Source organism: Poecilia reticulata, linkage group LG22, assembly GCF_000633615.1.
Source record: "Poecilia reticulata strain Guanapo linkage group LG22, Guppy_female_1.0+MT, whole genome shotgun sequence".
In the NCBI taxonomy this organism is placed as follows: domain Eukaryota; kingdom Metazoa; phylum Chordata; class Actinopteri; order Cyprinodontiformes; family Poeciliidae; genus Poecilia; species Poecilia reticulata.
This window is the reverse complement of record NC_024352.1, coordinates 22749297-22773072: the sequence shown is the minus strand read 5'-3', so window position 1 is coordinate 22773072 and position 23776 is coordinate 22749297. Positions and strand designations below refer to the sequence as shown.

Below are 23776 nucleotides of genomic sequence, written 5' to 3'. Positions count from 1 at the left end.
ATACGGACCAACAAAAAAGCCAGTGATGTAGATGTTTACTGATGCGCTCCTCATTCCTGACCGCCGATAGCTTCGCTTTACCTTCAGGCACTGGAGCCAGATCTCTTACTAAGAGACACATTTTTCCATTTAAATCAGCCAGTGAGCAACAGAACACCACAGCATTCGTTTTTACTGTGTGACTTGGCAATCTTGAATTCACCAGAAAGCATTTTGTTTGTATCCATCTGAGATTACACAGAAAATGTCTTTGTTGACGGCAAACATCTTGATAAAGATCTATAAACGCGGTTTGGATGATGAAACTTTTCACCCAAAATAAATTTAAAATGCCCCCAGAATAGCAAAATCTTCCCTCTTTTGTACATACATACTGTGAACAAAGCTGTTCAAATGAATTATCTACATGGATATGCCTTGACATGCACAGGAATATACAGAACATCCCTGAGGGGACGAAGTATTTATGGCAGAATAAACGCAATTTGGTTTAATTTAAGAGAAAAACTGCTTTCCTTCTACTTCACCTTACTGACATTTTATATTTCTATGTGCGTATCGACACGAAACATGCACTAAATCACATTAAACTCTTACATATTCCCTCTTCCCTGAGTGATGTAGTGCATGGTGTTGGTGAAATAAGGGGAAACATGCAGTTTTCCACTAAAACTGAAAAGTAATTTCTTCTCACATCACATCTGGCTCTCCATTCCTCAAGCTGGAGGCTTTAAACCTGCCTCTGCGGCGCTTCTGGCATCCCAGGTCTGTTAATTGCAACATTTGCAGCCATGTTGGTATTCAGGTAAGGCGCCTGGAACAGATGGCATTTACCTTTAAATATTATTAACATCTCACAAGCAGCCAGCTTTGTGGGTCATGAGGACAAGAAGACAAGCAGGTGAAATCATCACACTTTCCTATTACGATTTTGAATGAAATTGAAATTGGGGCAATTTTTTTGTTGGCATTTAATAAACAATTGGGTGATTCTGTATTAGGCTCCATGTTTTAGGTTGTGAAAGTTTAACACAAACCTGTTAAAAATCCAGGCTTTTGTGACATAAATGGTTAATAATTTAAAAGAGTTTTAATGCAACATATATGGCATAAATTAGCACAAACAAATCAAATAGGGAATATTTGATTTTCCTACTGTACATAAATAAAGTACAGTAACTTTATTTATGTGTGCACACCATTAAAACTGATGCATTGCTACATTTCCTTTTTTGACATCATTCAACATTTTGACATGACAATATTTCCAAATGTGAACTTTTACTGAAAAATGAAACTTTTTTTAATTTTCTACTTTCTGCCAGAACATTTAAAGTTTTTTATATATCAAAACTGATAAAGGTACATAAAAGTATTCATGATTTAATCTCAATAAAATATGAGATTATGTAAAAACACCTTGTTCATGATTTTTATGTACATGTAAACATGTGCTGCACTTTTTTTTTAAACAAAATGAACACACATTTAACAACAATCATTCAAGCAGATCCTTCAGTGTTATTTTCATGTTTAATTTAAATTTTCATGTAATGATCTAAACTATAGGGGAGTGATAAACATCCCACTTTAGAATCCTAAATACACTTCAATGCTGCAGCTGCAAGAACAGCTTCGCATTGAAAAATTATAATTAAGAGCAACAAAATGACTCCTAAAAAATAAAACATCCAGAGAGTGCTTTAAGTGCATCTGAATCTGTTATGAAATGTCTGAAATATAAATAGCAGCCTATCAGAGAGTCTCTGCAAATGCACTTAAGAGTTGGATGATAGGTGACGTGTCAGACAGATGAGATGCCACAGAGTGACTGGAAATCACCACAGCAAAGTGGAAGAGGAAAGAGGGGAAAAAGAAAAATGAGGACAGAGAAAGCAAGATTTCATGTCTACATGGCACCAGGTAAAAGAGTGTTTGGTTTCCAGTGGCAGGTAAAAACTCCAAATACTAATTTTACAGTTTCCACTAAACCCGTCAATGTATCTAGAGAGAAAAGTACAAATGTGTTGGCTGATGGCTGCCTCTGTTTAAATCTGGACAGTTTGGAGACCAGGAGGTTTTTGTGGTTCATTCTTTGGTGCTGCATGTTGATGGGAAAAGCAAAAGAGAACATAAAGCACCTACAGGTCTAAAAATACGGGATTTCTTTATTTATGCCAACATTAGCCTGATGCATCAGTGTGTTTCCACTATTTGCCTCCCTTTCCACAATGAACTTTAATGCTGATTTGAAACCAACTGTAAAGTTTTCTGTGATAAGAAAACGTTGCTTGGTTGCACCAATTATGGACTTTTCATGCTGCAGAAGCCTCTTTATCACTGTCTGTGCTTTGAGCTTCTTAAAATTCAAACATGATATTCATAAAGTTTTTTTCTGCAAGTGCTGCATCACTTTGTGTAAAATGAGATTAAAAGGATTGTGTGCTTTATGGCCCAACAGACCAAATAATGTCTTTCTACTTTAACAAAGTTTTTGTACATTTAAAAGAGGCATTGTGTACCATTCAGGTGAATATCTGCCTTTATTTATGCATATGTATGTAATATGTAGCCAGATCAAATAGCTCTGCCTTTTTCAAAGACTGTTTGCATTTGCAGAATGCATAGAAAAAAATACCACCTGCTGAAAACTGGTGGTAATTAAGGGGCTTGAAAAGAAGTAGAGAGAAAAGTGATCTGCTGCTCTCAACCTTCCCCAAAAAGATTCAGGGATTGAAAATAAATGATTAAATGTGTTTTAAAATTTGCTCTATTTCTTTCTTACTCTACTATAACTACAAGTTGAGTTAAGACTTTTGCAGTTTGTTCCAAATTATTATTTTTCTTACACTACTACCTTTCATCTTTCTAATTAAAGCAGTCGAGTCGTTGCCTCATTTACAATCTGCAGGATGACTTATTTTGAGTCGCACCTCATCAGATCTGGACCTAAAGTTCTGTTGACAAAAACTATAACATAAATCTGGAATATGTTTTAATTTTGTCTCAAAATGATTTCAACCTGACACAGAACATGGATATATGTCATACAGTCTGTTTTGTAAATCTGGTGCAGAGATGCAGCAAAGAGTGAGTCAGAAAACAGCTACAGAGAACAGAGGATATTGCTTGATGAATAAAAGAGTAACTTCACTTTTCCAGCTCACATCTGCTCCAACAGTCTCCTTCAACTTGATGCATCAAAATTAAGTACTTGTGTAGTAAAACATATAATTTAATAGTGGTGTTTGTCATTGCTCATATTGAAGGTGATCATAGTTCTGTTAGAAAACTGATAACAAAACCTTTTCCTCTCTTTGTTCCTCTGTTTGCAGCAGCAGCGTCCTGATCTTGCACTTACATGTCACTCCGTATTTGTCACTTCTGAAGGGAGAGCACCTGTTGTCCCTGGTGCACTGACCCCATTGTTGAGTGATGCTGCCTTGCTTTAGATTCACATCCATGGACTGCAGATCGTTCACTTTTAAAATCCCCAGCGTCAACCTCTGTGGCTTACCCCTCTCTATTTATCCACATGCGTGAGCGTTTCTACATGAAAGAAACACACCATGTTTAATCTGTTTTCCCAGGTGTGCATGAAAGTGCCAAACTACCACATGTTGCATTAAAATCAGGGAAATTAACAAACCTTTTCAACTGATTGCTTTGCAAATATAAAGAGAACACTCCAGAGCAGCCTCCCACTGAAATGCTGCAGGACTGGAAGCAGTGGAGGTTATTAATATATGAATAGAGGTGATTGCAGTCTGTCTCGCTCTTTTTAGTTCATAACAGGTGCAAAGGTGGCTGCTTTAGTTTCCCTGGAGACAGCAATTAGAAAGGGCAGGCGGATCATCTCAAAGACGGGTTGAGTCAATGGGGAAAGGCTAAAACGTGCGGTGAAGAGCACACTGTGGAAATGATAGTCTATAAAAATATGAGATTGCTGTGTGACAATAAGGTGATTGCAGATTTATTTTTACTTTTACATTTTATGTGGATTTTTAAAAAAGAGCATAAAGGAGCCTAGTTTATGATACAAGAAGAACAAAGATTTGGTAGTGCATCAATAACACAAATAGCCGAGTTATTTCTGTTAGAAAGAAAGTGAGGATCTTAAATTTTATTTGTGGAAATGCATCCGGCAGTTATTTCTAACAGCATTTGAATAATTCTTCCAACTGTAAAGGTTTTAAATGTGCTTTTTACGTAAATCGACAAAAAATAACTTTAAAAAATGGGTTTACTATGTTTGAATACACTACATCTAGTTAAATGTAATCAATGTGAACATTTGGTTTTTACAGGTTTGGTTAGGTTAATACCTCATCAAGTCAGAGGTTTTCTGGTCATTAAAACAGCAACTAGAAAAAGATATTTTTCTTTTCTGTTTTACTCATCTTTGCATCTCCAAAGGTTTTCACTAAAGAGAGAGAACTGAGTCAACACAAAAACATGCAAACTGCTGACATCAGGTGTGCATGTTGCTTCTGCACATATTTTTAGTTTTCTGCTTTGCAAATCCAGTAAATAAAATAAAGCTAATACGGCATGCAAGACAGCTGCAGAAAACAGAGGAATTTTCATATCAGTGTTTCTATTGTGCTTGAATGATTTTCCCTTGTTCTCTATGTGCTTTTTATTGTCAGTTTTGCAATTTTTAGGCATTAATAATTTATCATTAGGTTTGGTCCCCAGTTGATATTTAAATTTGTGTTCAGGCATTCAGCTTTTAGCTTCCTGCTGCTGCGGCACTTCTGGTTTGTGGTTTGTTTTAATAAAGTGAATTTATTCTTCATCCAGCTTTAGCGCATTCTCACTGTGATTTTATTTTGGCATTTAGTGAGCATAGAGCAACAGAAAAGTCACTTAAATCCCTGCCAGGCCACCATTAAGATATTGAGACTTATCTCCTTCTACGTCCTTAATGCACAGTTTCTAATTAGAACATTTAAAAACAAAATCGTTCTCGATATAGTACTTTCTCTTGACAAAAAGCCTCCATGATGACCTCTATAGAGTCGATTTTCTATTGGTTCTATCAATATAAAGCAAATAAAAAAGGCAAGCAGAAAACAAATCAAGCAAAGCATTATAAGGCAATCAGGACTTTGACATTCTGCGTCTGATGCGATTTAGAGCGCAAACAAGATTTATGATCATCTCAATATGGAGTCTGATTTTCTTCCTTTTCTCACTCATTTGTAGTTTTACTCAACATTTAAATCAGACAGTCAACTTGACAAGATTAGTTCTCAGTAGATCTTAAACTTTACTTTGTTTTCTTCCAAAAAGTGAAAAAAAATCTTCTTTTGGTCCGACGGAGGACGTCTGCTACGCCTGCTCCAGGTGTGAAGGGATTTTGAAGGAGATGAGCTGCTTCCACTGTTTTTGTCCAAACAAAGAGGCTGGATGACACAAATCCATCCATCCATTTTCTTACACCCTTGTCCCTCAGTGGGGTCGGGAGGGTTGCTGGTTCCTCTCCAGCTAACGTTCCGGGCGAGAGGCGGGGTCACCCTGGACAGGTCACCAGTCTGTCGCAGGGCAACACAGAGACACACAGGACAGACAGCAGCCATGCAAACACACTCACACACCTAGGGACAATTTAGACAGACACATTAACCTGACAGTCATGTTTTTGGATTGTGGGAGGAAACCAGAGTACCCAGAGAAAACCCACACATTCACAGGGAGAACATGCAAACTCCATGCAGAAAGACCGGGGCCGGGAATCGAACCCAGAACCTTCTTGCTGCAAGGCAACAGCTCTSCCAACTGCGCCACTGTGCAGCCCGACACAAATCAGAAGAAAGCTAAAAACAACAGATGAACCCAAACCAATCATTTCATCCAAACGTTTGAGTTGGATGGATAAAGTTTATAGACCAACTACAGAAGGTTGTTTTTCAGGCCCTGCAGTTTTTAGCTGAAAATGTTTTGCAGCACAACCTAAACTTTAAAAAATTTTCAAGAAATCATTTTGCTCCCAAGTTTCCAAATCCACATGAGAAGTTCAGGTCACTGGAGAGTTCAGCTGCATACGTGGACAACTACAGAACTGTTAAATATTCTTCTTTTTCCCTACAAATGCAAAGTTACAAGCCTACTTGTAACTTCATCTACCATAGTAAAACACATTGCTTATGTATGGAGCACTTGAGAATAATCAGATTTAATTTGTGAAAATGATGTAACTATACACACAAATCAGCAGGTTCTTGTATTAAAGTAAATAAAAAACAGGAGTAAAAATAAATCACATCATCCCAAAATAAATTCAGGCATAACAAAATCATTTGAAGCAATGCTTACAGTACAAGCAGCCGGTGACATTACTACTTTTTACTTTTACTTTTTATTTCAAAATGGTTGAGTAAATTACTGCTAGACGTAAATTTTTCTCAAAAAGTTACCAAAGCCAATGTAACTAGCTAGTACGCACCTCAACATCCTGCTAATTTTCTAAAAATAGTTTGGATGAACCAATAAATTAGGTTTTAGTTTAAATATGTGGTTGTTTCTTATTTCCTTCTTTATTTTCAAGTTTTCATTTTCTCATTCGATGAAATGACAGATCACACTCAGGCTTAAGTTCCAAGGAGACGTCTCTTTAGAAACGCCACAGGAGTCGAAAACGGAAATATTGATCACATATCTGCCATTTGTCCTGCCTATAATTCCATCACTGCAGTAAGAATTCCCTGTTGGGTTAATGACATGTAACAAAAACCAAATGCACACTCTTAATGCGCACTCCTTTTTCTGGCCTCGGCTGAATAATTTATGCATGGGTAAAGTGATCAGTTGTAAAGCTTTCAGGACCAAGTGCAGTTTCCCTTTTGTTTTTCTCCAGCAGCATCTTTCAGGGGTCAAGGCCCTTCGCTGTGTTGCACGATACCAACTTAAAACGACTTAACTGCTGATGAAAACAGAAAGGGAGGAAGACAAATGACGACAGTAGAAGGCGAGGAGGTGAGACCGAGGGAAAGGAAAAAACTCAGGGAATAAGAGACAAAAGACAGAGAGACAGAACAGTGGGAGCTGTATGCTGTTTGTCAACTCAGGGAGAGCAAAATGTCAGTTTTTGTGATGCATCAGTGAGTGATGGCTGCCATTATCCTACCCAGTGGGTATAAGCAGGCAATATTAGCACACAGTTTCCACACCCAAATGAAACACACTGAGCTTTCCACAGTGGGGATGCCCAGAGCCAGCAGGGAAAATGGAGTGTGGAAGCATGTGAGGCATAACGGCTGGTGGGGGGAAGCATAAAGAGACTCAGGGTTAAGAAAAAAAAATAAAGTAAGGAGAAAAGAAGCAGGTGTCGCTGCACACAGAAAGCCGAAGCCAAGAAGGCAAACGTCAGAATCAGACAAAGAGAGGAAAATAGAACAAAGAGAGTGCGGGTTCCTGTTGTTTGAATAGTCCCAGTGTTTAAATATAATGGTCTCTCTCAACCCGGACCACAAAGTGAGATCTGACATCCATCGAACAAAGTGGCTGCGGCAGATATGGCAGTTTTTGGCGCTGCAGAAGGGCGCGCACAATGAGAGCTTTAATTATAGAACAAGAACGGCTCACACACTCTTCCAACACAGAGGGAAGCTACCTGTAATTGTTTCAGCAGGATGAATGGGTGTGTGTGTGTGTGAGACAGAAAGAGACTTCTCCTGTGAAAATTCAGAAATAAACATCAAAAACTATTTTTTTTAGTAATTTTTGTAATGTAAAAAAGTAATATAGTGTAATAAAAGATTATATTCTACTTTTCTGATAACCTTTAACCAACTATGTGCTCTACTCTACTCGCTTCTTAACTAAATAAAACAATATATTCGAGTCTTTATGGACAGAATGCAAAGCAAAGCAGACAGAACTGATCAAATCTGAAGAATATTAGAACAGAGTATTTGTCATGTGAAAGCTATTTCTAGTATATTGATTTATTTCCCCTAAGGGATAATTCAAGTAAAGCCCCTAGGCCTTCTGGGTAAAGATTTATTGACAAGCAAAGTACCTTTATTGGAGCAATAACACCATTTTATTTGCTTTTAGGAATTATTGATCTGGGAAACATATTTGAGCATATGACAGCATGTGTGGGCGGTAAATTTAATGGTTTTTATTACAAAATGCAGCACACTTTAATGAGTCAGAAAACTCTATTAAAACGAGGGCTTCATTTTGGTTAATCACTAAACCTGTAAACCACGATGACAGTTAGCATATCAAACTCATATTTTACATCCAAGAAAGATTACGGCTAAAAGTCTGTGTTGGAACAGAGACAGAAAATCTATTACGAACAAAGGAACGAATCTCAGTTTGGCTTATTCTCGTGCAGAACAGCTGAACTTTCAAGTGAAACGGAATGTGTTACATAGATAATAAGAAATACCATTATTTTCCTGGCAGTAACAGGACAACACGCTGGCAGCTGCATGCATCAAAACGGAGCCTCAGAGGTGAATTTGCCTCAGTAAGTGATTCACAGTTCTCTGCGCCTTCAATCAATGTTATTTTTCCTCTTAGATTTGTAATGGTGTGTGCTATAGCGGCACTTTCTCCTTGCTTCTCCGTGACGACGGAGCTGGGAGAATGAGTCAGGAAGCCGAACCATTATCGGAAAATGTCACAGCGAGTCTGAGGTGCAGAGGACGTTTGTTCTCTCTCAACTAGTAGCCCGGGTGCATAAATCTCTTGAAATGCTGCACTTTCTTTGTCAGCCGTGGTTACCCTTCAGTGCAGCACAAGCCAAGCTGAAATAGGAGGAGAATTCAGACAGATGAGTCCTAACAATTTCAAAGAAATCCAATACACAGTTCAGCCCACATCCCTGTCAAACCACCAGCTGTGGCACCTGCGCTCCGTCTCTCCTCCTCTGTGTCTGTATCTATATAAAGCAAGTCAATAATATGACGGCAGCAAAGTAATCAAAACAAGGACCTGTCTGTGCACATTTGAATGATAAAAGTGAAAAAGCCAAGGAGAAGATGAGAAAACTGTGCAAACTTTAATTCTCAGCGTAAAAGAACAAAGGAAATGTCAGGAACAAAAGAGGATTTCCTCTTTTCTGCTCGAAAGGGCGTGTATGCAAGGCATGCACTCAAAACAGGAAAGATGATGTTGAGAGAAAAGGGGGAAATTATCGTCTTTTCAGCCTTTTCTTCAATACAAGCACAAATTCAGCTGTGGAGAGATTACTGAGCCGGCCTGCTGGGGGCCCGGGGGAGCCTCCGGGCCACAGTTTGTGGCCTGAAAGTCAATCTGTCAGCTACAAAGAGTCCTAATAACAACAGCACTGCAAAAAAATGCAGTGCCGACGCAAACTGCTGCAAAACTAATGCAAAGAAAGAATGGCTCTGGATCCGGCCATTTTATTGACATTTCAGTAATTTATTTCATGCCATAAACGAACCCATGTGATCAGTCACTGCCTCTCAGTTTATGTCTCTTGGTAGTTAATTATCTTTATAAATTATGGGGATAAAGGTTATTAAAATTGCTGTAACCTTTTTCATTTCTTTATCTATTGTTTTAATTATTGCCCTAAAAAGACTTCAACGTTGACCAGGACGATTTCAGGCAATGATGAAGGATGCCATCTGTCACGCTACCACAAATGACTGGTTGCCACGGTAACATTAAGTGCACGGCGTCCTCCGTGGTGATTACCAACAACACGAGCCAGTTAAAGGAGTTCAGTTCGTCTGTTTTTAATTATTGCAACCTCAAGTCATATTTACAGTAAGAAAGCCCACAAACCACATCTCAGACAGAGATGTTCATATTCTCCTCCTCAAAGGTGCGTTTGATTTATTGGCCAGGGATGATTGTGGGCTATGAAAGTTTCATAACAGTCTGCTTGTGTTTGCTGCAGTATCATAATCACAACCATATGGATGTCACTCATATTAACCACTTTGGTTTGGCCCCATTAACTGATGGGATATGAGAAACTAAGACCACTAAGTATATGCGAGAGCTCTGCTGCTGGTAGAAAATATTCACCGTAGTAATTAACAACATAGAATGTAATATTACTTCAAGCAGATTTTAGAAAATTACTGAAAATCTTTTTTTTTAAATGATTGCATTGAAAAATGGAGGGAAAATTTGCTTGTTTTTGTGGAACAGCAGCATCGCAAATATACAAAACGGCAGAAATTTAAACTAAATCTAAAAAAAGACATGAAATAATCAAAATGAAACACAAATCAACAAAAAAAAGCTAGAAGATTGACCTCAAAAGGATAAAAGAAACAATCATATAATGACACAAGCAGCCCCAAAGTGGAACAAAAAGGAAAAGACATACAAACAAGTATAAAAAGGCTAAGAAATAACATCAAAGAGATCCAACAAATCCAGGCGGATACGGTCAATTTAAGAAATTCACCAATTTGTGCATTCAATTAATACTTTTGGATTGCAATTCTAGTTGTTCCTGTAACCAAATCATTTTGTATTCCTTAAATTATGCTGCATCAGTTTGTTTTAGCTGTTTCATATATGATCAATAATCATAAAAATAGGGATATAATTTAATTTGAATGTATTATTTGTAAATGAATTATGTTCTATTCTAATTTACTACGGGGCTGATACCCAGTTAACCTGACCTCAGATCAAACCCAATTCACTTTCAATTGACCTGCTGCTGAAAGATATAATTTACTGCAGTCATATCACCACATTTTCTTCTATTACAGCATTTAGATGGTTATTTTCATCTGCTGTCAGAATGGGTACACAAAACAGCAACAGAGAGAAAAGTAATCAACTTACAAAAAGATGCAAAGCAACCGCAATCATATCTGCTGCAATATCGAAGACGAGACCCAGGCTAATCCTAAACAGTCTCCAGGTAACATAATTTAACGAAAACATGCAAAATACATGCAAGAGATCAAAAATGTCTACGCGTTTAGTCTGATTATTTATGAAGGCTAGAGGGGGGAATAATTTAACTGCAGGAGCTCAACATAAACATATCCACTGGGTCGTTGTGACTAATGTACGCTTCCATTCCTGAGAAGTTGCCTCCATTTTCTAGCAGACATGACGCCTCAGCGGTACAGTAAACGTTCTACCTGCAGTTAACACCAGCCTTCCACATGTTTGTGTCTTTGCCTCCTCTCCGCATTGTCTTCTATTGAAGCTGTGACAGCGAGGCTCCGGATTGAGAATCAGATCGCAGGAGATGATTGCGCCTTTCCATCAACTCAGCCTGTGAATGCTCTCATTGTGCCTGCCATTGTAAGAGCGCTGACAATTGATTTAAAAAGATCTTTTTCCCATTATATCTGCAAAGCCAGGAGTATGACGTTATCTCCCACCTATGCTCGAGCATCTTTTAAACACCTCCCGCAGACATCTTTGGCATTTGCGTCCAGATTGAACTAAATGAGAATAGATGTCGTGGAGTTTTCATTTTTTGGGAAACGAGGACAGCGAATGCCTCTTACTCTAAATCAGCCCCATCAGTTCAGTGAGCTCCGTTCCTGGCTGTGACAGCTGAATATGTGTGGGTGACAGTACAAACAAAGGTGAATCGATGCATTTCCCCGAGGAGGGGGAAAAAAGCCAAGTTGAGAGGAAGGCAAAGAGTGAGTAAGAGAAGACTGAGAGATGAAGGTGGCAGCGTGACATAGGGAGTGTGACAGTGTCATGCAGACTGGTTTCATCGTTTCTCCCCAGTGCCCTGGGGAGATCATTAGCTCACAATATGGAGTCTATCAATCCTCACAGAATACCACTTTCCCCTCCAGATACATGTCCCGTCTGTCTGCCTCTCTCTGCGCCCATCCGTCTGTCTGTCTGCTCCTCAGATCTGCACTCAGAGTCATCATAAACATAATTGGGGGATATTCAGCATGGTATACGTCCTCTGAGGGCCTAACACAACCTTCAACAGAAGTCTAAAGAGAGTATACATTATGAAAGTTTAATACGACCACGTTCGACCACGATGACAACCAGAGTCAGATAAATAGGGTTGCTTAGTTCAGAGGGGAAACAAGCTCGTGAAAAAAAGCCCTGCTGAAGCAAAAGAGGTCAGTTTGGTCAAGTTCTGCTCAGGACTGCGGATCCACCACACTACACTGCAAAAACACAAAATCTTACCAAGTACTTTTGGTCAGGTTTCTAGTGCAAATAACTTGGTAAGATTGAATCAAGACAAAACTAAGCAACATATGGAAGCTAGCTTTAAGCAAGTAATTATATTGAGTAAAGGTGACCTAGCAGGTCAAAGGGCCAAACAAAACATGTTCATTATATTTTTTTTTGTACAAAATTATTCTTAGGTAATGAGATTTAAATTTTTACATTTGTATGTTAAAATTGCTGAAAAACAGATCCACAATTATACAACCCTACATCTTAGAAAAGCAGTAGTGGAGCCTCCTGCACAACCAACAAGAGTGCAGCAAGTGGTTTCTGGATAGTAAGTCAGAAAGAAAACATTTTGTCTTTTCCAGCAGTTTGGTCAGCAGTAAAATCTGTCGACCAAATGTCTCGGAGCTCAGCTTGGGTTGCTAGGTGATGGGCGGAACTCGACTGGGGTTGCTAGGTAACGAGCTCCTCTTCACTGCGGTTACTAGGTGCCTGCTTAATTGTGGCATTACATTCCAGAGATTTTTAAACCGAGGTTGCTCTTGCGTTGGATTCTACTTGAAGTCCAGCTTTACGTTTTCACGAAATTAAAACATTAAAGTACTTTCACAGATTCCGGTGTGTAGTTTGTTTCCAGTGTTACCGAAACGTTTCTGGAACCAACAGAGCTGTGCATCCAGAAGCCATTCTGCACCACTGACCCGGGTAGAAAAGAGCTGATGCTGGTACTAATTGGAAAAGAGAGGAACACACAAACACCGTTCTTCATTCATACATCCACCTGCTCACACACCCACAGAGCCCCTGCAGGAGGTAATCTCTCTTCCTGTTCCGGCTCTGCCTGGTCAGCCAAGCGAAGCTGCCACCTCATTGTGTCCTTCTGTACCAAGGCTCTGCACTGTCCTCCTGCAAGCAATGAAAAAGAGCGAGAGATACATTTTCCACCACTACACACACACAGGTCTGCATGAAGTCTGATGCCCTCCAGTACAAACAAAGAGATTTTCAAAGACTGAAACCCCTAATTCATCGTCTGCTATTTTCACTAAGTTGTGATGTACCTTTGGTAATAGCTTGTAAACTGGGTCATGTTAAGTTATATACGATGTTTTACTCTGAAATCTGGAAGGGAATACTCATCAGCTCCTTGTTTGGTTATAATTTTCCTCCAATAGGACAGTAAATAAGAAAAATACAAGAAAAGCAGGGCAAGCAGCAATTTAAAAATCAATATTATTTCATCTAATACAGTAAGTCTGATCAAAAGTTTCTTAGATTGCAAGTTTTTATTTGCAATTTGACTGTTTTTGTACTCTTTTTCTATAAATCATGTGTAAGTTGAAACTTCTAGTTGTAAAGTGACAGAAAATTATCGTCTTTAAGATCTAAACAGGTTTGTAAGTATAGCTGAACTGATGTTCCTGCATCCCGCCACGCCAACGTTATGGCAGCTGATTACAAGCAAGAGGATGTTTTGTCATGTTCTGGTATAGATGCCTCCATTTCAGCCACACATAATCAGGAAACTACAGGACATTTTTAAAGGTGACCTGTTAAGCTAAATTCACATTTTGCACATTTTAAAACTTCCAATTGGATCTCAACTGATACTAAAAATAAGCCCAAGCGCTGAAAATCCACCCAGCTGTTTTTGGCAATCGATAGGCTTAATCTACTGGAGTTGCGGTGTTACCTAGCAACCCAAACAGAGCTCCAGCTGGTTTTACCACTGTACAATGGCTGCTGGAAAAGACAAAAGTTTAGTTGTTGACTTACCATCCAGAAACCACTTGCTGCATTCTTATTGGTTGTGTGGGAGGCTCCATTTCAGATTTTTAAAGATGTACAGTTGTATAATTGCACATCTGTTTGCAGCTAATTTCACGTGAATGTAAACTTTGAGTTGGGGCTCATAGCCAACAGCAGCTTATTTGGATTTCAAGTGACAAGAAGCCCTAAACCAGCTCATTCTGGAAGAAGCTCAAAATATCCAGAACTGATCAGACTAGAATCGCATTATCTAAGAATAATTTTGCACAAAAAATGTAATGAACATGCTCTGTTGAGCCCATAGACCTACCCTAACCTGTTAAAGGAAGCATAATAGGTCACCTTTAAAAGATTTACTGACGGGAACAGTGATAAAGAAATGTGCCATTAATGGCAGAGAGTCTGAGGATGAGGTGAGAGGTGAAAGAGGGAATAAAGAGCAGATATGGTTTAAAATGAGATGGCGGCTTGCTGAATGAGTTGTAGTAGGATGAGGGGAATCCTGGGTGCATGTATGCATGGTGGTTGGAGCAGGAGGGTTCAGACGGGGCTGGGAGCAGAGATGGATGCAGAAACATTGGAGGGCAAACAGAGTTCAGTGGAATGAGGAGCATGTAGCCACAGATAGGAAATCTGTGAGCTAGAGGAGTTCATTTAGAGGGAAAAAACTCAAGGATTTTAGTCATAGAAACACTGGGAAGAAATGGGCGTCTTTGTGATATATTCCTAACAACAAGTTGGTCAAAAGTCCAAATTAAAAATATCTTTTGCTAAGTTATTGTTAACTGCTCCAACCTTTGAGTTTAAATATGTTTGCATCTGAATGAATCACAAGGAAGAGTTAAGTGGTTTAAACAAAACAAAGTATTTATCTGAATTGGACAAAAAGTTGGAGTAGATTTGATAGACATAAAGAAAACCATATAGCTCAATAATACTTTAAAAGACTACAAGAAAAGTTGGACCCTTTAAAGCAAAACATAAGTGAAGAATGATTCAGCATTATGTTTTCTTTGTATGTTGGAGGTGTGTTTAGTTATAAATCATGTCAGTTACACTCTTTGTGATGAAACATGATTTATAGAAAATATTAAACACTTTTATTGCCATAATGCATGTCCACCTGAAATGCAGCAGCTATTGGAAAAAGGAAGCAAAACGGGGAATGCGTAACAGTAAGTGACATTCATATTCAGCTTTCAGATACAGAGCCAACGAAAGGCACCTGGAGCTAAAAGAAAAGAAAACAAGCCTGACAACATGAAACACGAGCTAATGTTTCATCAATATATGTACAACAGATATCAACAGCGCCAGAAATGCAAATTAAAATGATATGTGAGGAGCTATAAATATGATGCATGATAGCTTCGCTTTTCCAGAGCAGACCCATTTTTTCTCTCAGCTGCACGCTTCCACATTTGCACACAAAACAATTTCATCATTAAGACTGGGAGCAAACAAAAAGCTAATTTTTAGCATTTTTTCCATGTCATTTACTTCATAATCTCTTTGAAGCATCAAGCACTGAGCTACTTTACTTTCCTCAGTTTTCCAATTTATTTCAAGTAGAACGTTTTTAAAAATTCATTAAAGCTTTGTACAAAACACATCTGGGAGCCTCCTATTGATTTCTTATTAATAGGTTGTTTGCTGTAATAAATTATATTTCTCCAAGGCAAAGAATCTGTAAACTTGGGGCACAGTTGGTGGAAAACGATGGCCTCAGCTTCCATCAATCACAGGGAAAAAAATAACAATGTTTTTGTACTTTTTGCTTTCGTTTGTCACTATCAGATGTCATTTGCTGCAAACTCCTACTCTTCCGCAATCGGCTTTACTCTCTGGGTGTTTGTTTTCTCTGTTTTCACCATTGAACTTATCATGAGCCCTTTTAAACATACAGGATAAAATGCCCATCCTTTTATTGTTTGTTTCTTTTACGTCAGAGTTTTTTCACTTTCCTTGGCCGAGTTTTTAAGGCTGTAATCCTACAGTACAGTTCTGTTCTCCCACACAATAATCCTCAAACAAGATTGGGAAACATTGTCAAAATATCTGCAAACCTTAGTTTTAAGTCATTCATAATCAACATTTCCATTAGTTTTCAAAGCAGAAAGCTCATTCAACAGTTTTTTTAAGGAACATCCACTAAAATAGAGAAATTTTGCCATATAAAGACAATTTAATTACAGTTTTTAATACAAAAATGTATATTTAAGCATATAAAAATACGTCAAACAGATATTTAGCACGGCTGCACAGTGGCGCAGTTGGTAGAGCTGTTGCCTTGCAGCAAGAAGGTTCTGGGTTCGATTCCCGGCCCCGGTCTTTCTGCATGGAGTTTGCATGTTCTCCCTGTGCATGGTGGGTTTTCTCCGGGTACTCCGGTTTCCTTCCACAGTCCAAAAACATGACTGTCAGGTTAATTGGCCTCTCCAAATTGCCCCTAGGTGTGAGTGTGTGTGTGTGCATGGTTGTGTGTCTCTGTGTTGCTCTGCGACAGACTGGCGACCTGTTCAGGGTGACCCCGCCTCTCGCCTGAAACGTTAACTGGAGAGGCACCAGCAACCCTCCTGACCCCACCAAGGGACAAGGGTGTAAAGAAAATGGATGGATGGATGGATATTTAGCAGCATGTTGATGGCATAACTGAACTAGAGGGCTTTTTTGCTTCAAACTATGCAGGAAACTTGGGTGAGCAGTGAAAAGGACACATATTTTCCTCTCCATCATTCAGTATTATAAAGCATTGCAATTTTGAATTAAAAGAAACAAACTTATAAGAAGTGAGCTACAGGGACACAGCACTAAAAATGCTTCATTTGCTGCACATAGTCTGAGAATTACATGCTTTTCAGCGGTCATGGATGTTGTTTATCAGTACAAAGTGTACCAGATAGGAAAATATATATAATTAGTTTTTGCAACAGAATTTTTCTTTTCCTACCAGAACTAAAAGGGGATGAAACACCTGAATGCAGATTTGGAAACTAAGCAATTCCAAAGCATTATTAAAAATTTGGAGGTGTTTGGTGCAATATATCTTCAAAATTAGCGAATACGTTTTTGATGTTTCATCAGACTAATCATAATGTCATCGCACTTCTGTCTACTGATTTTGACACTCTTAATGAAAAAGTTTCATATAATTGATTATAAAAATCTGTCCCAGTGCATGTATAGCATTAGCATAAATATGCTAAGAGAAAGCTAACTGTAAACGTATAGAAAGGTGTAACACATTGACGCCTACATTACTTGAAAAGTGAGACCACGGTTTCCCAATGTTACGTATTCTGGTTGTTCTAGAAAAACAGGAAAGCTGATGTTGGAGGAGTAACAATGTTGGTTCAGAGCTGGAGTTTAATTAGCAACCAGAGTTTTAGTGTTTTGAATTGTCACAAATGTTTTTCACCTCTGTGATAAATTATAGGGAGTTTACCTCAGAGAGCTTTTAAATCTCTACTGTTCTCGGGTATTTTCTTCAGACTTACTCCTCACTGGATAAATCACCACATGAAACTTTCTTTTATGAACTCAGATTTAAAATGGAGACTTTGCTCTGATTACATTGGCCATCGTGTGCATTTCTGCTGGGTTTAATTTGCATAACTTCCTCACTCTTTCACAGATTTAAGTTGCATTCTTGACTGCATTATAAAGCAGGTCACTTTCTTTTCATTATTTAAAAATATTTCAGGTGAAAACTTCTGGGACAAAGGGAACGTGCTCACATACACCCATCGTCCTGACACGTCCTCTTACCGTGTTGCTGGAGCTCCCATTCTGATTCAGTGTATTTATTGCCTTTCTCAAGTTTGTTTACTGCAGATTGTAACTCATGTCAGCAACAGACAGACCGTTTTTCTTTTTTGCTCGTATAAAACTTTTACTGGGCTAGCAAACTGCAACTCGACAGGTACATTTTCAGGTCAGGAAGGAGAGCCGGAGAAGAGAAAGGAAGATTTTATTGCATCTTGTAAATTTGTGCATCAGATCTTTCTTTCCTATCAGCTAAAATTTATTCTTCCGTGCAACGTTCTTCCAGGACATAGAGCCAGTTCTATCCATCCACCAAACTACCTCAGTTCATTTACATAGTTAGTGATTTTATGGATCCTGTTCTTCATTGTAGAGGATAATAAAATATAAGATTAAACTCTGATATAAAAATAAATATGTATTTATCTGAAATTTTACTGACAGCATGTAACTTTTTATAAAAATTTATTTTTTAAAGATTTGTTAAAACTGTCACTATACAGAAGAACATGGCACAGATACTTTGTGAAAAGACTAATCTTGTTGAAATATTCAGGCTAAGTACTGAATTTTTGCACTTTCAAGCCTTAAACTTATAGAGAAACACTCTGTGGGTGGCTCTAACACTACTTTAGTTACAAATAACCAATCAAACGGGAATGTTTAAATTATTTTAAGATGTTTGACAAGACAGGAACTATGAATTGACTTAAAGGATTTTGACTCTTTTGGCCACCCATAATAAACGTTGAAAGGTAACACACAGATGGAAATACATGCAAGCCTGCAGAAACCAAACCTTTCTGCTTCAGGAAAACTTCTGTCATTAGCCTCATGACTTTAATATCACACTGAGAAAAGCCTCAAAACTCAGTAGGGCTGCTCTGTTTGTTGGGAGAGCCGCTGATTATTGTTTATTGCCTCAATAAAAGCCACAGAATCCTCAACCTTCCTGCACACATCTGGCATAATGACAGCTTAAGTATTCAAAGCAGCGCAGCTATAAAATAAACAGAGAACGGGTGAAACATAAAGTGTGTGCGGCAGTGGGGTAGCTCTACCCTGAAGGTTTGTTTATTTCTTACACCTCCAGTTATAGATTGAGAAATGGCCAAACATTTAAAAGCAGAAGCTTTTATCTACAGCAATGATACATGAGGGAAGTTTTATTTATTCACCTGCGTGCAAACAAAGGCCCATCCGTGAACATAAACGAACACCATGTGTACTAATCACACGCCCAGAGGACATGATATAACGAGATAAACCACAATGACTTTCTGCACACAATAATCACACCAAAGTATTAAACATGCACTCCACCAATTAAGCTAACGCAATTAACTGGAGGGCCAAAGTGAACTTTATGAGGATGTGCTACAGGTCTCTATCTTCATCTATTTTTTTTTTTTGGGAGCAAAATTGAAAGCGCCTGTGTGGTGCACCTGTTGAGTATTATGAGAACCATTTGGCTCTGATTACATCTCCTGTCTCTGGTGAGCGCTGTGTTGTACTGTCACACTTTCTGTGCCAAACTGTTTTGTGTGAACCCACCAGAAACATTACTCCAGCTATTTCTGTACAAACCTTCCCCGGTTTTACATTTCCTTCCTCCCTCCGTTTCTCCCCAACATGCACACGTCACTCCCCATCTGCCCCGTCACGGATGTGAGGAAGGCCACTGTAGACGATCAATACCTGACAATATGGCAAAATCATATATTTTTCGTCTTTTTTAAGTAAATTCAATTTGGTCTTTAACATTCCACTGGCTTTAATTAGATGCCCCCGGTAGCAAATTGCAATTTACATTTTTATAGTTTTTCGAGTTAATTAGCTTGCTCACTCAGCCAGACCCGACTTGTTTATGCTTTCCTCCACTTCCTTTTCTCATTCTGCCCTTTTTCCTTCTGTTCGAGGCCTCGGCTTATGTTGTGTTTATAGGCGAAAAAAAAGCTTAATGTCTGACAGTATCTTCTCACTAAGCTAAATGAAAGTCAACAATCGCTCCTTTTATCAGCCATTTGGAAGACAGGTTGCAAACGATGGTGCGTTAATTCGACTATAGCAGCAAAGACACGTTTCATTACATTAAAACATTTTAATCCTCTCTTTTATGTGCACAAGCTTCTTAGTGACAAACCTCTCTCACATGTTCCCCGTTTGTCAGATTTTTGCAGGTAACAAGTAAATTACTTTTATTTCATATATAGAAAATGTACTTTGAATCTTGTCTGGATCAGAATGAAGTATTAGAAAACCAAAAAGAACATCTGACATCTTTTTGTCGACTAAAGAGCTTTGATAGTTGCCTCCATAGTAACTGCCAGATCAGCTCTCCACTTGCTATGTTTGGCTTTATTATATTGGCTATATTATTTCTGATTGAGACAGTAGAAAACTACTGCTAAAATAAAAGCTTCTCTGAAGAAATCGCCTCTCTCTGCTGGTGGATTTTGCAAAAGTTTAAATGAAACATTCTGCTGCCTCACTCATATTTGTGTTTATTGATACAAATTGCAGTCAGAACCAAATGTTTGTCATTGTTGAAGATTAAAGCTGCTTAAAAAATACCGTCTGATGAAAGCTGGATTTATTTTATCACACATAAAACAGCTTTAGGTGTCACAGAAAGTAAAATTTGTTCTTTCTTTCAATTAGTGTTCCTGATATTTTTGCTAATATTTTTTTTCTAATCAAAAAAATTGTTTTCAAATCTTGTTGAGATTTTAAACCTTATGACTGTTGAACATTGCAAAAGGTTCAACACATGATTAATAATGAGAAAATAAACGAAATCAGGTACAGGCTGTGCTAAAAATAACGCGTTGTACAAGTTTTACTTTTTATTCTTAAACTTTTCAAGTTGATATATTTTAATATAAGATATAATAACTTTAGAATCAAATCCATTTTATCTTCCATAATGACTTCGTTATAAATTATTTTTATGTTTTATTTAATATCAAAGGAATGCACCATTCCATAACAATCTGCAGCATCACTTATTGATTCTGAAGAAATTTTTCAAGTTGATTCCAGTGAGGATTTAAAATAGAAAAACTGACTTTCTTAAACTATATTTAATTAATTTTCCATTTTTCTGTTTGTGGCTGAAGAGAGGATAACTGTGATCTGATGCCAACAGATGCCATTTTCTCTCATCTATTGAGAGAAAACAGATGCTCCTGTTTTCTCTCAATGATACTGTATTTAGTATCATCTGCTTAGTGAATCCAATGCAGAAATTAACAAAACAGCAAGAACAGAACACCTGCAAAAATGGAGGAGATACCGCTGGGAGATTCCCCCCTACCGTTTCTTCGTATAGATGCATGCTGCAGGATGTGTAATCATGAATTTAGTTCTCACTTTTCCATGAAAGAGTCATGGAGCCAAGCAAAGACGCATGCTGCGATAAGATTTTGAACTAATATGCTGCACGTTTTTAGCCATTTTACTGTATTTGCTTTTTTATTATTATTATTAACTCTTTCAGGCAGCCTGTGACTTGCTGCTTGTTGCCTGAGTGTGTTTGGAAACATCTGCTGGAGTTTAACCAAGCAGAGTCTGGAAAAAGGACTTGCTTTACACCTCGCCTCATTTAATATGTGTGAAAATGCAAAACTGGTCTCCACCCCGTCTCAACAGCTGTTCACCACCTGCTTGAGTTTGACTTCATTCTAACACTACATAACAAATTTGCTCCCTACAATGGCAATTTGCAACATCAGAGTGCAATGCCAGAACCAATTAATGCCTATTAACTATTTTTTGTGCTCAAACACGTCATCAGGACAAAGATTGCAGGTCAGCATGAACTTTTCACATTAACAGTTCAAAGGTTAGAGTTAATCCTTAATGAATACCAGCTGACCTGAACCTTTATTATCCATAAAGCTCCATCAAAACAAAGTCAACTTAGATGCCGCTTGTCACAGAACTACTGTTATCAATTTTTCTATTTATTTATGTTTTTTGCTGTAAATTATTAGATTTCTTCTTTGAGTAAGTCGATTAAAATCACGGGTTCTCCTTCAAAAGATGTTTTACTTTTAATCTGCGTCTTTACAAGAAAACGTTTAAGCAATGCAAGAAGGATTCAAGGATTTCAGGAAGATTTGGCAACTGCAAAGCAAATGGAAGCAGCTTGTGAAGACGACCGTGGAAGACTGGAATGAGACAGATACAAGATATGAGGGGAAAATGGCACACAGAATAAACAGCCAACTCACATCTAAGTGCAATTTAGAGTCCATCAAACATAATGGTAAATTGTTTGGCCTGTTAGAAGAAGCAAGGGAACTGGATGAGAACATTCAAAGTCCAGCAGAAAGATCCCAGGCCAGGATTTCAACCTGGATCTTCTTGCTGCAAGGCAACGGCGCTACCAACTCAATGAAAGACTCTGGAGATATTATTATCCTCCAACTATTTCACCTAAACACTCGTGTGTAATCGAGTGTGTACATCAGTGTTGTGGTCAAGACCACCTAACCCGAGACCAAGACAAGACCAAGACTTTTAGGGTCCGAGACCAAGTCAAGACCAAGACCGAGGGAAGTCGAGACCGAGTCAAGACCACGACCAGCGCCCCGCTCTACGTGATACGATAAAATGTGAAATATGATCAAAATTACTTCTCAAATTGATCTGAAAGATCCATATTCCCATAAAAAGATCTAGATAAGGTCTTTATTTATACTTTATTTATTTATACTTAATTTTTTACCAATATTAAAAGCAGAGCAAACTCTTTGTTCTGCTTTGGTTCCATCTCTGTGCTACAATTCACGGTGGTCTCGTGCCATCCCTAAAAAGATAACGAAACCATTAAACATAGCACCATTCTCTCTCCGCACCATGAAACGTAGCAATTGAGGCAATGCCCTGCCGGTAAATAACGCTCAACTATGAACACTTACCAAGGAGCAACAAGCAAGAAGTAACCAAGCACAAGACGCTCACCGTGACCGTTCTCACCCTCTCTCCCGCTACATGAACCCAGGTAGTCTGACACCATGGCACACATTACAGCTGTCACTTTGAACGAAAACAGTGAAAGAGTAATGTGCATGCTCTACGTGCTCTTTCGTTCTTGTGTTTTGTTTATTTGTTAATTAAAAAAATATCAATGTACATACTTAAATAAAATCCTCATAGCTACTGCAGTGTACACAGAACATTACAAGAACAAAGAATGATGTTCTGTCAGGTCGCCATACGCTGTCAGATTGCCATACGCTTAGCACGAACTCATGGCTATATCCGTCAGTCATTACCATATAATTTTATTTAACCAGCAACATAGAATCATGACGTAGATCATCATACACTTAGTTATCAACATTTGTATGGCATCCTGACTTAGCAGTTAAGTAGGTTAATGAGTTTTACACAGGCGTGTGTTGTAGTTGACTGCAGCTGCAGCCAGACCTTGCTTTAAATACACTCTGAAACCATGACAACACATGTATATCTATACAGTTATCATTGAAAACAATTTAATGACTTATTTTCATCATAACTTGTTGCGTATGGTGAACTGACAACTCCGCAGGCATGGTACTCACTGCATGTATGCTATCCTGACAGCGTATGGTAATCTGATAGAACAACAGCTCTCAGTGGCACTCAAGTCTTATCTTCTAAGTAGAGATCCGTTCAGAAGAATCGGACTGTTCCTGAATGTCACATCACTATATTGCAGACTTTTGGACACAGCGTTGTCCCATATTTGTGACAAGTCAGTCAACACCTCCGCACAATAATTCAGCGCAGTGTGTTTTTTTTTTTTATCACAAATGCTTATGTGTCTCTGTTTTATAGGCTTATGTTTGTGTAAACATAAGCCTTTGCTAACATCACGCCAACGGAGCTTATCTTTATTTGAGCTACTTTTCTAAGTGATGAAAATAGTTAGACGTAGTCCCCGCCGTCTGTGAAAGCAAAGCGCTGCTGAGTTAGCTGTGGCCATCGGATTTCTTATGATTTATGCAGCGCTATTATATTACTGACTATTAGACAGACATCTTCTGCCGCTGAGAGAAAACCACTGCGCATGTCCTGGAGCGCCGCATGCGAGTGGGAGGTGGAGAGGGGGAGGGGAGGAGGGAGT

General features: G+C 38.4%; 1 long non-coding RNA gene across 1 annotated transcript in view; it reads right to left on the bottom strand.

Annotated features, from left to right (window-relative positions):
- Nucleotides 1-10189: 10189 nt before the first annotated feature.
- LOC108165821 (uncharacterized) overlaps nt 10190-23776 on the bottom strand; it is a 77672-nt gene continuing 64085 nt past the window's right edge. The window contains exon 3 of the long non-coding RNA XR_001776139.1: nt 10190-13029. This is a non-coding gene — a long non-coding RNA (uncharacterized LOC108165821). The remainder of the gene's footprint in view (nt 13030-23776) is intronic.